The sequence below is a fragment of the Melozone crissalis genome, unplaced genomic scaffold, assembly GCF_028551555.1.
Source record: "Melozone crissalis strain CALT ecotype California unplaced genomic scaffold, PUWL_Pcris_2 ptg000027l_1, whole genome shotgun sequence".
Classification (NCBI taxonomy): Eukaryota; Metazoa; Chordata; class Aves; order Passeriformes; family Passerellidae; genus Melozone; species Melozone crissalis.
Genome location: NW_026535805.1, coordinates 62,228,168 through 62,240,515, shown reverse-complemented (window position 1 = coordinate 62,240,515; position 12,348 = coordinate 62,228,168).

Below are 12,348 nucleotides of genomic sequence, written 5' to 3'. Positions count from 1 at the left end.
CAGCCAGAGCATGTCCTTTCACTTTCTGTCCTAAATGCGCCTCTGTGCACAGTTCACAACCTAACTCAGACACGCTTTGGTATCAAGCCCCACAAAAAATCAGCCTTCACCACTGATGATAAAATGCCTTTAAGCACTCCTAATTGTCCCCTTAATTGTCACAGCCCACCTTCCTCCAACAATTTCTTCTCTCCTTTCCCTTCCTCACTGTGTTCCCTGTTTAATGTAAGAAGGATTCTAGGAACATTTCCTGACCTTTTGTGCCTTCAGTAATGTGAGAGTACAGAAGAAAAACATCTGGAGGAAAGCCCAGATGTAACAGCCTCAAAAAGGTGCCTCTAGACCATGCTTGTGGCTGGTCCCTGCATGGCTCATGGATGGGTGCAGTGTCAGCACTGTGCTGATCTGCTCGCCCTAGGCTTCAGCCCTGGGCCGCCATATGAAAGGAAAGCCAGCTAAGGGGGGGACAAGTCCCCTCACTCTACACCCACTCTGCACAGACTCAGCTCACTCCAGAGCAATCAGTGTGGATGCAGCAAGCCCATCCCAGACTGACTTCACCCCTAACAGCATGGATGTGAGCTGGTCTGCAGTAACTTGCTGACCAGACAAGACTTATTCTCTGCTGCTGGTCACAGGGGTGATATGAGCAACCCAGAAATGCCACAAGCCAGGATGTCAGTGGTTTCGTCCCAATATATGCCACAGCTTGCATGGCAGCCCTGAGCTGGTTTGTACAAGCTTACTGTGGCACAGGCTAGGAGAATCCCAAGAGAGCAGCAAGGAGCTCACTGCAATCACCTGCCCAGCTTTGTTCCCAATTCTGAGCAGCTGAAACACAACTACACATTGCTATGGCTACGCTGGGTTTGATACCCAGCTCAGTGCTACGCTGAGCACAGCTAAAAGTGCACCTCCAGATTACAAGAGAAACCCAGCACAAGCTGCCTTTTGACAGCAGCTGCTCCCCATCCAGCTATTCCCCTGCACATCCCTTCCTCCCCCTTCCACTCACTGCAGAACAAAATCACTGAGTGCAGTGCACATGGGCAAGAAACATAATTACACACGCACACACACTATCTTGAGCCCTTCATAATTACATTTTAAATTGGTTTACTCAGAATCCTTTCAGCTAATCATTTTCACCCAACTCTAATCAACCTTAAGCACTAAAATAAATATACAGCATCTTTACCTGGTGTAGCCCCTCTCTTCTGCCTTAAGCCCTCACACTCCAGTTTGCCGGGCATTGGGAATTTGGATATGGCCAGTTTTAGGTTCAACTTTCATTATGAGCAGGCACTAGGCTTTCATTCTAAGCCACCAAAATGCACTGGCAAAATTCACACGTGCAAACCAGTGGCTGCTTCAGTCTCTGTGGAATCCCACAAATATTTTCTTCACTTTCAGTTCCCGTGCCTTTGGATAGCTCATAAATGTATGGCTGAAACAGAGTGCAAAGACTCGATCCAAACAGATGCCTGATTCTCATTCAAAATCAGTAACTGGATTACTTTCCCTTACAACTGAGTCTGAACCAAAGAAGCTCAGTCTGCATCAAGGGAAGCAGTTCACAGCTTCTTACTTGCTATGCAAAAGTTCTTACACACAACTGTAAAATCTGCATTTTCATGAGCAAGTCAGCATTTCTTTGAGCTGTCTCTGGCCTACACTTGCCTGCCTGCAGCTTGCATACACACTTTAGGAAAGGAGGCTCAAAAATTCAACCCCAAGTATCTTCAATTTAACTCACCAGAGCTGTGTACTTCCCGTACTCTTCTAGCTGTCTTTCATGACATGACCACTTTCTCTCCCCTTTACCTTCCTGTGTGAGTCCTGTGTTGGCTGGAGCCAGGCAGCTGGTGTAAAACCTTGAGAACTGTGAAGGAGAAGGGCAGTCATTTTCCCTCAGTTCATACACATCCTCACTAACTCTCAGCAGCACAGCAGTGTGAATCTAGCTCTCAGCAATGCTTTAATAGCAAAGCTGAAGGTGTGAAGCTTCATTACTTTTAAAATATACTACACAGTTCTGCATATGCCCTGGTATACATTATGCTTCATCTTACAGCACGGAGTGCTGCTTTCCAGCCACCCAGCCCAATGCTTTATTCTTACCTTATTCTTTCCCAGAACTCTGTAAGACTGCCTACTATTTTTAGCTTCTCTTTGTGGGTGGTGAGGGAGAAACCAAGAGGTTAACTGCTTTGTTTGATGGCTGGGCACGGGCACTGTCATCTACCCCCACAGGGCTGCCAAGGTCTAAACCCAGCAGGAGTGTCCCGGTCCTTGATGGCAGTTTCTGAGGTTTTCACTGGTCTGGGGGAGGTGGGAGGAGAGGTGGATTGCCATGCTCCAGGGACAGAAAAACATGTCAGTATTTTAATCACTGGACAGAAAAACAAGTAAGGAGGAAATTAAGTTTCCAAAATACCTTTTTTTTTAATCCACATCATGAGTTGCCTCACCTGCTACCAGCTGGCTCACAGGGATTATTTGCCCTTGGGCTTTGCCTTCTCTTGCCACATGCCCTCCTCAAGGCAGCTGTGACCACATCACGCTCCCCTCAGCACTGACTCACTCCCTGCCTCTCCACAGGACCTGAGCAAGCTATTTGCCCTCAGTCAACTCTTGTTTATGGGTTCTGATACAAAAGACAAGTGTTCATGTGGCATACTGTATCTAGGAAAATGTCATGCTTCATACATTCAGTTATCAACCACTATGCCAAGTGCTTTATGTTATCTACAAAAAGCAGACTTCAGAGGGAAATGAACTACGGCAAATCAAAGTCTATTACTGGGAAAGAGAGGAGAGCTGTAAGCCAGGCTTGCAGCATTCTTCCAGCTGCATAACTTTCTAAATAACTTTACCCAGCTGAAGAGTCAATAAATGGTCACCCAGTTGCAATCAAAAATAACAATTCATGTACTGTTGCCCAGAGGGGCTTTTCCAAGCCCCCTAGGCACAACTGCAGCAGACAGCAGCACACTAGGTCAGAGACAGCAACAAGAAGGGTGAAAAATGTCCCACACCTCCCCAGCAGCTGGGAGGGAAGCAGTGAGAAAGACCCACTCATCCCACCAGTGTCTCCAGAGGCCACTGCCACCCACTCCCAAACTCAAAGCAGGGCAGCACTTGGGCTGCCTACCCTCGTGCCCCCACGGCCAGGACTGAGTGCTGCTGCCCAGCAGGGCAGGGCAGTGATGTGCACAGCCTCAGCCCTGGTGCAGCGAGTTCATTTCTCCCCACTGCTCTGTGACTGTCCATCTGCCCTTAGGGATACACACTGCAGCAGTGCCTGCACCAAAGCACTCCCTACCTGCAGGAATTCCCTGCTCCCTGCAGTCTCAAGTTCTGCAACAGGTTTGAGCCCTGCATGAGGGGCAGAGGACAACCAGCCCCGTCCACCAGTTAGATCTGTGGCCAAGTCCATAGTCACCACTCAAAATATAACACAGATATTTTCATCGTAGTCCAAACCAGTTCAGTCCTGATTCACAGGAATGAAACAAATGGCATTCTTTTTTTCTGATCTTGATTCTCAAAGACGGAGAGCCACTGAATAAAAGATGGCTTTGCAACATGCCAGCTTTTCTGGAATCGGAGAGAAGGGATATGAAATACGAAATTCAGAAATTAAACCTTAACCCAATCTTTATATCTGTTCATTTGTATTGGGTCAAGACAAAATCAGGAGCTCACATTCATAAAACTTTGGTAGTTTGGACATTGGACTTGCATCTGGATCTGTCAGCGTGGGTGTACATATATCAGCAGTGAGGAAATTACCATAGGAAATTAAAGGCACCAACACACAAATCTGCAGCCAGTAAGAACAATAAAGAGGAACTGTTTAAATTTATCAGGAACAAACAAAATCCTAACAATGGGATAGCTCCACAGCTAGATAGGAATCTCAAAATTGTCAGTCATGATTCATAGAAGAAGAAATATTCAATAAATATTTCAGGTTTGTATTTGGAAACTAGTAGGATGATGTATTCTTATCTTATAGTGATAAGGAAACACTTTCAATTCCATCAGTTACTTAGGGGAAAGTTAAACAGCCGCTATCAAAATTGAACATTTTTCAATCAGCAGCACTTGGTAAGTTGCACCTCAGCATACTAAAGAAATGTGCCAAACAGTTTTCCAAAATGTTTGTGTTGATTTTTCACACATCTGGGACCACTGGAGAGCTTCCAGAAGACTGGCAAAAATCTCATGAGGCATTACTATTTACAGAGGGTACAAAAAGCAGGCTGGACAATCACAAGCTGACTAGCCTAACACTGATCCACAAGTCAAGCAGATTTATGTGAAGGATTAGTGAGAGAACAATCTTTACATGACTGATGCTACCCAGTGTAGCTCCTGGCCTGGAGATGACACAACTCAGCAAGTCCCCTCTGCCTCCATGTCTCATTTGCCTTGCACCTTCATCCCACTCAGATGAGCACTTGTGGGTCAGAGTTGAAAAAGGTTTAAAACATAGCAGTGTAATTAATAGTCATCAGCATGACTTCATGGAAAAGTCTTGTCAAATGAGCTCAGTGTTGCTTTTTAGTGAAATTACCAGTTTAGCTGATAAAGATAGCTGTGTCTATGTCATGGGTTTCAACATCTGTGAGGCATTTAACTCAGTCCCACATGGCATTCTGATTAAAATAATTAGCATTATCCAGAATTAATGTACCTCTTATTAAATCGATTAAAAGCTGGTGAGCCAAAAGTGAGCCAAAGGCAATCCTTACTGAATCATTCCCATCTTCAGAAGATGCTTAATGGGATCCCCCAGAAACCTCTTAGCCCAGTGCTGCTCACTCTCCTTAGCAATTATTTGAAGAAAATGAAAAAATGTTGCTATTAAAAGACAGATCTCATTTCAAAATTGCTGGAATAGGAAATGATGGAGAGTAAAATAGTTATATTGGCAGATATGCATCATGGGGTTTAGTGGATTCACTGACACCCGGGTTTTAATAAGCCAATGCACCAAGGCACCAGTGCCTTAAAATCTACAGCTCGCTCAACACATGGCAGGAGCCCTGCAGCAGGAACAGAAAGTCCTAATGGGTAAATCCCATTTTAGCATGCTGTGGTGCTCAGCTGGAGTGGATTTTTCCTAGGTCTGTCTACTAAATTTACCAGGAGAGAAGACAGCAACAGTGCTGGACATTGAACCCAGAGTATTCACACTTGCTGGCTCTAGGACAGTGAGACAAACCTCTCCAGGAATCCTCAACGTATTGCTGAGACTGTCAGGCTCCTTCAAAATGTGTTTCAGAACAAAATCACCCTCCTCACCCCCAGCTGTCATCATTAAGTGTCAGAATGAATGTTGAATGGGAAAGGATGGACACAATCCCTCCTATCACTTTGCAGGAAGATATCTCTGCCTTCTTCTCATTGGAGACACTGTTGTGAGCATTCAGTCTCTCAGAAGCTCAGCAGTGAATTCCACTGTGTGAGACAAATTTCTTCTTCCCCTTGATATTCCATGCCTTTGGCCCAAGCACTCCTGTTTCCAGATGTGCAGTTTGGCTGAATGGGACATGGACACAGCTTTATCCATGCCTTCCCTGTGCTTTATCTTTACAGTACCTGCTACCGATGGTGTGCATCTGAGCTTAGCAAAATGCAAACAAGAAATCTCAGGAACTCCTACACTGTCCCCTACCCCAGTATAAGGATATATTACATGCTGACTCATAAACCTCATAAAGGTTTAAAGCTATTTTTTCTTAAAAAAAAAAAAAAAAAAAAAGGAAATTATTTGGGCAAGCCTTTCAGCTCTTCTCCTTTTGCTGTTTCAAAGCCATTCTTTTTTGATAGGCTGGAGCACCAGAGTCTCTCTAGCCAATTCCTGCTTTACTAAATATTTGTCTCGTTTGGGGCTCATTCGGGTGCTCCTGGGAAAGGAGCTGCCACACAGGGGAAGTCGGGGCGGAAGGGTGGAGAACAAACCCTCAGTTAATAGCCCTGAGCTCCAGTGACTTGGTTCCTTCAGAACAGGTGCTTCCCAACACAGCCCCAAAAGTAAACCTAAACCTGCCCTGACTGGAGCAAGAGAAGCAAGGGATACATCCATGAATAGTGACCCTCCACAGCTGCTACACCCTCCTGTGGCTATGGGGACACCTCCCAGCTGAGGTCAGTACATGACCACAGTGCCATCAGCTCAGTCCCAGCTTGGATAGTAAGCCATTTTCCAAAAGGCTTAGGCAGAGGAATTGTGTTCCTGTAAAACATCAAATTCTGGATTCAGAGCAGGGACTTGCGCCCTCAGCTGCTTTAACATCTCTGTGGGACAACTTGACAAAGGAGGTAAGAAAAATACCAAATTCTGGTCTTGTGGGCTGATGAAGTTAGTTATAATTTTTGCTAGGAACAATATTGCGCTTTCAAAGCCTCAGCTGTAATGCTGCAACAATGCTAGAACAGAAGTAAAACTGATACCATCCAATAAATACAAGGTGTATTTCTTAAGAGTGGCATTCTTTAATTGCCATGACACTACATATGAAGAAATCCTCTCTACAAAACTCCAGAGCAGTCTTTGCAGAGCCTCCATCCAAGAAATAATGCAGCACAAAGCTCAGCAAGCTCACCATTGCCTGTGTGCCTGGCGGGGCTGACTAAAAGACCAGTAGCAGCTGGCAGGAAATGGGTAAGAAAGCTGACCACAGATAAACTGTAGGATGCTGAAGAGTAGCAGAAGATATACTCTGGGAGAGGAAGCCAAGTTGTCAGGTCACAGCGTAGTCTAGTGCATACAGTACATACAGTCCCTATTGAAGTATGCGGCCACCAGATAATGGTCAGGGACACAGCTGTCAGGCAACGATGAGGTAACTCCAAGGAGCCTGAAGCAGAGTGTGGTACAGCTGCGGATGTTTCTGTTGAGCAGGATAAAGCCTGCCTGTCTCAAGGGTACCATAGCAAACGCAGCGTCATGTGAGCAGCACTAAATAATTAGGTTCACAATGCTTATTTAAATCAGCATTGATTGAAACAGGATACCAGTTCCTCAGAGCCAGGGCTGATCCGAGCTTACACGGGAGCACACAAACACTGCATTCCCTAAATAAAACAACGTTCATCTCTCATTCTCATTTTACAGGTAGTGCTCCAGGCAGCGTCAGGGAGGGTTTTTCCTCTGTGCTGCAGATTTGGGAAGTCGGTGGCTGTGCGGAGGCGGGGTGGGGGATTTACCTCCACTTCAGCAGGAGCAGGACACGGCCTCAGCTATCATTTAACATTGAAGGCTGTGCCCGGGCTGAGTGCCGGTGTATCTGCTGTGGAGATACTGAACTTTATTCATTATGTGATGGAGGTAATTATGGGTCATTAACCTGCTGGGTGGGAAACAGTGCAGCATGCTGAGGGGATCCAGGAGAAATGTGATGACAGAGCAGGGCATGTTTTGCTGGTTTTGCCAAACAGCCAGAAAGCGGCTGCTGGATCATAAAGGGATCAAAGAGCAGGAGTTTAAAATACATCAAGTAATGGTTTATAAACGCTGGTTCTTAGTCATGCTGCTCTCTGGGAGGCTTTTTCAGATGATCCACTGGCTGAAACCTTATTTCAGGCTCACGAAGCTCCTAAGGTAAAGGGAAAGATGCTCATCCAGACCCACGGATATGCGTTTAAGAACAGTTGCTCAGTGAGAGAAGGACCCTGACAGACAACACTGGCCTTTAGACAGCTCTAGGAGAGGCCTCCCTCAGCCCGGTGCCCGCAGGAAGAATGAACTCCGCTCCAGCTGTGCAGAGATGTTTCAGCGCCAGGGAAGCCCTGCCCAGGCAGCACGGCCGCAGCCAGGGCCGAGGGGAGCGCTGCGGGCCGGCCGGTCAGCCAGGGGCAGAAACAGCCCCGCAGCCTCCAGCAAAGGCAGGATGGGCAAGCTCTGCTGTGTGGGACTGATCACTTCATCCTTCTCACCCTTCAGAACAAAAGGAACTGATGCACTCAGTGAGCTGACATTTGCTTTGGTGGTGGTTTTTTGTTTTTTTTTTTAAATTCCATGCATTCTCTAAATAATGGGAACAACGGGGCTTTGCACCTGGGAAGGCCGTTGTGCATTTCTCTCGGATAGGCAGGATATCAGGGTTAGCTAAATATGAGTTCAGCTGCGGGACTGACTCACTGCTTGTTCCTGGAACTGTCTGAAGGAGGGGAGGATGCTGTGGGCAGGCTCTAACTGTATCATCTGGGTTAGGGCCGGTAGCAGATGGTCCTAAAAACATACTTCCATGTGGGTTTAAAATAGCACAGCACCCACAATCAGCTGAATGGGGAAATGTGAAAAAGGCTTGTCACACAAGGAATGCTGCTGTGAAGATCTGCAGTCAGGAGGGGATCCAAAGTTTCACCAGCTCTCACAGTGCAGAAGTGCCCAAGGCTGTCTCCTCGCACACATTGCCTCACACCACTGCTATGTCCCACCAGCCCTGGCAGGGGGATTCTGGCCTTCCCATCATGTTTCATGCAAGAGAACAAACTTTTCCCCCCCACCACAAAATAAAATGAGGAAACTTTCTCTTACAGCAGCTTTTCTAGTTAAGCAGCACTCCCTGTCCACTGCATAATCTTAAGCCTGAAAAACTGCATACGAAAAAAACAAAAGAATCGCTTGTCCTTTGTGAGTCAACCCACTGTAGTGCTGGTCAGCAGCGACAGCCCTAAATACTCAGAGTCTATAGTTACATCCTGCTGGCTGCTCTGATGCCACACACGGAGTAAAAGAGGTGGTGACAGGGGAGGAATTGGCAGGCGGCTCTCCCAGAGGCAGCTGAACTACCCCGGGCCAGCAGGGAGCAGCCCAGGAAGCTCGGAGAGATGCCCCAGCACAAGCCTCAGGTGAGTGCCCACGCCTCACAGCAGCCCAAGGAGAGTGTCCGGCTGGCCGTGGGAGGCACAGCGGCGCAGGCAGCACTGCAGGGCTGCCCTCTGCCTTGTCCCAGCCCACCCGAGGTGGATCTCATGCAGCCAGCAGTGGCTGTCCGCACCTCGGAGGTGCACTCAGCTCCCTCTACAACCAGCACAGAGAGCCCTTCCCGCACGCCTCCTGGGACTCTGCCAGCTGATGTCTTCTACTCCAAGAGTGATGGGGTGACTTGCTCAGGTTAACTCCCAAAACTCCCTGTGCCTGAGGGAGTGGGATGAAGTGAAAACTAAGGAAATGTACTGCTATTGTGTGCTTGACTTTCTTAGACTGATGGGTACAGAGATGCTGCAGGGAGAAGAACACCCTTCCATTCCCCCAGCTCTCCCCCTGTCCTCCCTGATGTGAGCACTGTTATTGACAAAACAACCTGATTCCTCTTCATTCCTCCATATTTGTGTCTCAGTAGGCATGCAAATACACCAGCAAAGGTTTCTTGCTCCTTCCCCTCTTCCCCACCTCCTGCCTTTTTGCCATGCAAGCACCAAGAGCAATCTGGCCTCTAACCTTTAGAGGAAGAGAAATATCACAGGCACATCTGTTTTTACAGCTAATTGGCCACAGTTTTTGAAACGGGCAGAAGTAGCACAGATGAACAAAAAGAGTTCCCTGAGAAGCCCAGGCCACTGTGGGGGCCTGGGTCTAGCTCCTAGAGCAGTTCATGGCACATCCCACTGACGCCAGAAAAACACATCAAGGTTTGCTTGTGATTGCACCAACTCCTGGTGGAAACACGTCCAGCCCCCTTTGCTCCACTGGAACTTGCATGAGTACACAGCAGTGCATTTGGTCCTCAGCTTGAAACACATTTCAAAAGCAAAGATTTTCCTAGGCATTACCCCAGTCTTAAAAAGTAAACACATGGTGTCTACACCTTGCACTTAGTTTTCAACATCTCCTGTAAACTGCTTTTAGCACTGCAAGAAAGCATTTCAGAATGCATTTTAAAAAAAAATTTTCTGTGTTTCACTTGACTGAGTTTTTATCAGCACAGAACTATTAGTACAGCACTGGGTTGTTATGCACTTAGCCAATACAATAAAGGCTGTAACAAGAGATGTTTTAGATGAAGGTTATTTATTACTGCCAATAGTTGCAGAGAAAGTGCTCATTTGGGCAGAGTGGGCTGAGGGGAGGAAGGGCTGTTCTGGTTTTTGCTGCAGCCTTCACTCATTACTTTTTCCAGAAAGCATTAAGCTTCCCGCCTGCACTTGCAGTTCACATCCCACAATTTTATCTAGCCTGAGCAATTTTAAGAGATTGGAAAGCTATTTGAGTTCACACAGGGTTGCCCTTTTCACCCATGTCTGCACATTTTGGTTCTAGCCAGCAGCAGTAAAGGAGCTTCCCTCCACATTCATCTCAGCCTGGCCCTACGAAACAGACACAGTCATGCAGAAATAGTCACTACTTCTATTTAAACTAGAGTTGCACAAATTGGGCAGGGCACTTTCTAGATGTAGAAAAAGACACAAAGGCACAGTCTTAAAATACCTGAATAGCACTACTGTTTCTGCCTCCAAGTACACGCAGAAGAAATTCTCCAGAATCAATAAGATAATCTTTTTCCTTATTGCTTATGCAAACTACATGCCCCTTTAACTGGAAATGATCACTTCCCCAGGATCCTGCTTAATTTTACTGCCTCTCCATCTCTCCTCAAGAATTCAACATACAATAGTGAAATAGGGAGCCTAACATATGCTGCAGTCTGAGTACATAATATTTTGCAATAAATGTAAATTATATATATATATATAAACAGAAAGAGAATGACTGTGAGAAAGAACAACCCTACCTACTTCCCATTCATGTTATGCAAACACCTTTCACATGTGTCTTTGCTCACTGAATGCAAACAGTGAGTATGCATACAGCTATGCCCACAAAGCACACATTCCTCATTAAAATCCATGCAATACATTTGTATCTGATTGACTTTTAAATCCTTCATCTTCCCACAGCTACATCTTCCTCAAATCTAGTGGTCCAAATCCTGTTCACTTCTTCAGGCAGTCTGTTGCAGCCAGGGTCTTCTGCCTCCATTAGTGGAGAGCATCCTCCCATCCCTGGGAATGGGACTGGTTTGAACACCAGGACCGGCCACATCCAGTTTTACACCATCAGCAACAAAGTCAAGACACGTGGAGTTTGGTATTGTGCAAGGGGAAGAGACTGTGCCTTCCAACAAGGCAATATTTTTATGGAAAATTAAGGCACACAAGGACATTAACATACTTCATTTTCACACACAGGAAAGTTTTTCTCAGATTATTTTTAGAAAGATTTACTGGTTTTCATTTTGGTAGTTGGATCCTAAAAAAGGAAGCATGGCACATGGCCTCTTAAAAAGTTGCAAAACCCACTCTCAATAAAATTTAATACGCCCTGACTTGGCTTTCCTTTAATGTGCACTGTGTGAAGTACAGTGGTATAACATTTTTAGCATCAATCATTTCAGCACACTTCTGAGTAATGCGACTACCTCACACCTCTGCAGATAGGACGTTTATTCAACAGTGCCACTTATTTTCTCTGCACTGTGTGAGAGTAGAGACCCACAAACATGCGCATCACTGGCAGCTTTTCCTTGCTCTCCAACGTCACTGCCCAGTGGAGGAGTCACTGAATGCACAGAGATCAAGAGAACTGTGCTGACACAAACTCATTTCAGCAGACCAGACTGTCATCCTAGCAGAACAGGAGCTCTGGTGAGTCCATGATACTACTATGTTCTCTGGATCAGCACTGTTGTGTCTGTGTGTATGTCTAGGTAAATTTCCCATCCACTAATCCTTGATGGAACAAAAGTGGCCCAATCTGCTGCTGCACTGAACTGATGGAGCCCTATATAATTTGACAGAGCTGTAACAGATTACACCCACTAAGTGGTTAGCTCCAGGAAAGAATTTTGTTGCCATTGTTATTATGTGAAAGCAGCACTACTATAGATTGCATTATTTATTGCATATTTGTGTCACTGGTGCAGTCAGGAGAGTGCAGCATAAAATGAGGAGGAGCAGGGCCACCTAGCACGCCAAGTTCAGTCCCTCCAAAATCATATAAATAGATGTTCTCCCAGAATGGCCTGTAAACACTGTTAACATTTTCACAGTCACACCCACACCCCCACGCCCCACCTGAAATAGATAAAAAGTGTAGTGTACCACAGGGAGCATGAGACAGGAAAGTGTCCATGTTCTGGGCCCCAGAAGTAAGAGAGAATTTCCTCCCATGCCCTAAAGGAGTCCATTCAAGTACCACCATATATCCTGAATGCCACAAGAGCTTTGGCTTTGTCAAGTTAAAATGTGCACAACAGAGGAATGCACATCAGGACTGATTATTTATTCAAGTAGATACTGACAGGTAAGATTTTTGCTAATAACATAGAC